Raw genomic sequence first — 5347 nt, 5'->3', positions numbered from 1 at the left:
AAAGCACTTGGAAATATATTGACAGAGATGGGGTTAAAGTTGCTACATTTCCCAAGATAACTAGAAAGCTAGTGGATCTACTGAGAGTGAAGGTTGGGGGTTAAACTTAGAGTAGCGAAAGTCTGAAACTGATACTATTCACATGGAAAGAGAAGTTGATAACCAAGTTGAGTCTTGTATTATAACTGGCAAAAATGTTAATTTTAAGACTTTTCTCTGGAATTTTAAGGAATATAAATGTAGAGGCTACTGAGGAGGCTTAAATTTGATTTCTGTTTAGAGACAAGATCTTATGTAACTCAGGTTGACCAATGACTTTCCATGAAGCTGAAGATGATCTGGTCCTCCTACCTCTACCACTCAAGTGGTAGGATGCCACAACCCCTCATTTTATGCAGTGCTGGGAACTGATTCCAAAGCTCAACAAACACACCACCAACTGAGCTCCATTCAGGTTACCAGTCAGCGTGATTTTAGCTGGGACTTTAAAGCACCATTTCATGATCATTTTACTGCTCACAACACTCTGAGTGGTGCTGTTGCCATGCAATTTCATCCATTCCAAGTGGCTGTGGTGTGGTCAAGCCACCAGAACTGGAGCATGGAGGCACACAGCATGCTGAGAAAAAGAGGATTCAACATGAAGTCCTTCAGAACAGGAGGCTTTGTGAAGCTTCCTGGGCCTACACCTGATAAGCTGAACATTTATGAGTTCCAAACCATGTATGATAAAATAGACCATAACCTGCTGAAGAAGGGTAGAGCCTTCTACACACAGATAGCATTTTACACATGCTGGACAGCAACCGGAGAATTAAATCTTGCCCTGAATGGCTCCAAAGCAGCAAAGATCTCTTCGATGTGATCTTCACATATGATGAGTATCTCTATGACCAAGTGGTAGAATACCTGAATGCCCAGGAACAAGAGGTGTGTCAGCTGGTGCATGTGATCAATATGAACGCCTTTGACAAGTATGAAGAAACAACCCTTAGGGCCTTCCTCATCTGTGAGCTCTGCTTTAGTATCCAGTATATTGAAGATGTGGATGACGAGATCTCAAAGCTGCTGCAAATGTTCGAGAAAAATGACTGGCAAGACCTTCTTGCACACTCTCTGCTTCTACTGAGGAGGACTGCTGGCTGCCCTCTGATGCTGCCTGAAATGGTTCTTTATTAGTGGTGGTTCCTGACATTGTTTCTGCATCCATGAACTGTCATGTTGCCAAGGAAACCGTGCTGATGAACTAAGAGCAATAGGAGGTTTTCTGTCTTTTTCTGAGGAGTTGGATATTTGGATGCATCTCTCTTTAGAAATATTTTATTAATTTACAAAGAGTGCATGCTTTCCTATACTTATAATTCCCTTCTTTCCTGATTGAATTGTGCAAGTATCTAAACAAACTAACAGACTGTATGTCATGAGGGGAAAATAAACTTGAGATTTTCAAATACATATCTTTGCTTGTCAAACAACAACAAATTCTGTTTAATTTGAGCCTTAGAAGGAGAAAATAAACAGTATAGGAGCAATGTTTAAGGATCTAATAGCTAATAAATTTCCAAAGTTGTCCTAAATTTTGTTACATTTATTTATCTAGTGTTGAGGACAAGTATGAAAGGAGGTCAAAAGTAAATTTGTGGGAGTTAGTTATGGGGATCAAACTGAGGTTATCAGACTTGGTGAACCATTCTGCCAGCTCCAAAAGTTAACAGCTGTTTTTACATATTTATTTATTTTAAATTCATTTTTATTTTGTATGTAAGAATGTTCATCTGTACATATGAATGTTTACCACCTTTATGCCTATTGCCCATGGAGGTCAAAAGAGGACAGGGCATAGAAAGCCCTGGAACTTGAAATAGGAATGGTCATGATCAACCATGAGGGTGCTCAAACTGAACCTTGGTCCTCTGCAAGATCAATAAGTACTGTAAATCACTGAGTCATTTCTCCAACCCTTCAAAGTTGAGTTTTAAGAAGTCATTTTCTTAAGGTTTGTGAACCCTCAGGAAGAAGAGAGTTGCATCTAGAAAACTCATTTGGACTCATATTGCCAAGAAGCTATCTATAAAGCATATCACAACCAATGTCAGCATAGGAATCACAGAAGATTAAGAAGGGAGGAGAGGTTGTTTGTGTGAAGAACCCAAGATCAACAAAAGACAACAAATACCTAGAGGAAATCAAGAATCCAATTTGGGAAGGCTAAGCTTTAACACTGTTACTGTTTAGTCTTCAATGAACTCCATCCCCCCCAAAAAAATAAAAAAATAAAAACTTAGGTCATCAGCCTTTGGCACTATTGGAAGGCTGTGGATCTTTATGAGGTAATCTTCTTTCTTCTAGTAGAAGGAGTTTAGATGGTCATGGGCATAGCCTTGAAATGGATATTGAGATCCAAGATGACCTTATGCTTTTACTTTCTGGCTGCCATGAAATAAGCAGCTTTACTCCATCATGTCTTCTCTACTGTGAAGCCTCACCATCGACCTCCGAACAGGCATACAACCATAGACTGAAACCTTTCAAACCATGAGCCAGAAGATATCTTACATCTTATAAATTTAATTAGCTCAGCAATTTCTCACAACAACAGGAAGGTAACAATCCCAAACAAGAGGAGCTGAGAGAGTAGGGGTGTAGTTAGGGGGTAAGGGGGGTATGGTAGGAACTAGAAGGAAAACATTGCAGGTTGAGACCTACACAAAAATGATATGAAGTATGAAACAAAGCCAAATGAAGTTAGGAAATCCCACCTATACTGTCCAAGGGGTATAACATTTTGACGTTCTGGGCTGGAGAGATGGCTCAGTGGTTAAGAGCACTGACTGCTCTTCCAGAGGTCCTGAGTTCAAATCCCAGCAACCACATGGTGGCTCACAACCATCTGTAATGAGCATCCAATGCCCTCCTCTGGTGGACATCTGCTGGACACAGACAGCTGCTGTGTACTCATATACATAAAAAATAAATAAACCTTTAAAAAAAACAAAAAAAACCATTTTGACATTCTGACATGATATCATCTAGAAATGTGTTAGGCTACATTCAGAGTTGTGCTGGAACACATGAAGCCTATGAGCCACAGGTTAGACCGATTGGTTGTATAATGTCTCTTTAAAGGTACAGTAGATGGTTGAAGGTCCTTGAACATGCATGGATTCTAATTTCTAATTGTTAACTGAAAATATTTATGTGATCTTGCTGGTGAGGCTAGACAGCTTAAAAAGGAGCCATGAGATCAACAAAAGGAGACTTAAAAGGTCAGAGTAGAAAGTATAGTCAAACAGGATACGAAAGCAGTTGGCAATAGAAGCATACAACAGGGGCAGGAAGAGCAGTGAGATGAGAGGAGGAGTAGGTGTGTAGTGCTTTGATTAGTTATGGCCCCTATAGACTAAATCATTTGAGTGCTTGGCTCATAGGAAAGGGCACTACTAGGAGGTGTGGTCTTGTTGAAGGAAGAGTGTCACCATGGAGGCAGTTTTTGACGTCTCCTATGTCCAGCGTGATATACAGTCTTCTTCTGTTGCCTTTGGATCAAGATTTAGTACTCTCAGTTTCTTCTCCAGCACCATATCTGCCTGCATGCTACTTCCCACTAGGACAATAATGGACTAAACCTCTGAAACTGTAAACCAGCCCCAATTAAATGTTTTCTTTCATAATATTCTCTTCACAGCAATAAAACACGAACTAAGACAAGGGTGATTGCTCTAACAAAATTATATATGAAAATGTGATAAGGAAACTTGTTACTTTGTTACACATGCACACACATGTTGATTAAGTGCTTGCCTTGCAGACATAAGAACCCAAGTTCAGTCTCACATTTAAAAAAAAAAAAGCCAGGCATAGTCATACAGACCTTTAATTCCGACACTTGAGTAAGAGGCAGGTGGATCTCTTTGAATCTCAGCCCAGCATGGTCTACATGGTGAGTTCCAGAACAGCCAGGACTATACAGAGAAACCCTATCTTGAAAGAAAGCATAATGAAATGAAAGGAAGGAAAGGAGAGAGAGGGACAGAGAGAGAGAAAGAGAGAGAGACAGACAGAGAGAGAGAGACAGAGAGAGAGACAGACAGACAGACAGAGAGACACAGAGAGAGACAGACAGAGAGAGAGACAGACAGAGAGACAGAGAGACAGACAGAGAGAGAGACAGACAGAGAGACAGAGAGACAGAGAGATACACAGAGAGAGACAGACAGAGAGACAGAGAGACAGAGAGATACACAGAGAGAGACAGACAGAGAGAGAGACAGAGAGAGACAGAGAGAGATACAGAGAGACACAGAGACACAGAGAAAGACACACAGAGAGACACAGAGAGAGAGAGACAGAGAGAGAGAGAGAGAGAGAGAGAGAGAGAGAGAGAGAGAGAGAGAGGCAATAAATAAAGAAAAGCCGCAAAGCTGTATGTGAGTGTGTGCTTATAATGCCCAGTGCTGAGGAGCAGAGACTGGTGAATTTCTGGGTATTGCTGCATAGCTAACTTACTCTAATTGGTAAGTTCCAGATTACCGAGAGACCCTGTTCCAACAAACAAGATAAATAGGAATGACAACTGAGTTTGTCTTGTAGCCCTTACAATTGTGCATACGTACTTATCATACATGAATACATGCATACATATGAAAAGTTCAAATGTGTACATATATATGAAAGGTGCATATCATATGTATGCATAAATAGGTTTATGAAATGAAAGGTTCTTATAAACACATATGTACAAAGTTATGACACATATGTGTACACATATATGTACAAATAGTGAATTTAAAAGATAATAAATGCGATTTACAAAGGTAACTCTGTAGTCAATGTGAGAGATGAACTAAAGAAATTGTGGGATCAGGCAAACTCTGATTCTACATCAACCAGTTCTGTCCCTTAGAGCAGTTTTCTCCTTATCTATAGGCTGAATATTTTGGTAGAGCTGTTTCCTCTGGTTGGACATCATCATCAATCATCTTGAAGCAGAATAGATTACAAAGTCACAGGTATGAAACTCTCATGAGTTAGGACCTATTGGCATTCTGTCACAGAAGGAGGATGAGGAGGAAGAGGAACTTGGTAAGGGTCACAATTCTTCACCAGGTACCCATGTGACTCTTCCTGGGATGACAGAAAGCATAAACAACTGAGCAGAATTAAGGGTCTCTGTGAGTGAGGACCAGAAATCCTGGTGCTTTCACCACCTTTAGTCAGCCAGACTTCTCTTTGAATAACCACAATAAAATAACCATTTTATAGCCAACCAAGCTAAACAGCTAGCATGGTCACAGGACTGTTTTGAAGATAATGTATGTGATGTCTTTGGTTTACCTAATGCCTGACA

The 5347-nt window shown here is 40.2% G+C and overlaps 1 pseudogene; it reads left to right on the top strand.

Annotated features, from left to right (window-relative positions):
* The first annotated feature begins 544 nt into the window (after positions 1–544).
* Positions 545–1129, top strand: LOC114628185 (annotated as a pseudogene).
* Positions 1130–5347: the final 4218 nt, after the last annotated feature.

Source organism: Grammomys surdaster, unplaced genomic scaffold (assembly GCF_004785775.1).
Source record: "Grammomys surdaster isolate TR1022 unplaced genomic scaffold, NIH_TR_1.0 265, whole genome shotgun sequence".
NCBI lineage: Eukaryota > Metazoa > Chordata > Mammalia > Rodentia > Muridae > Grammomys > Grammomys surdaster.
The sequence above is the reverse complement of the archived record's forward strand: the minus strand, read 5'-3'. Positions and strand labels throughout refer to the sequence as shown.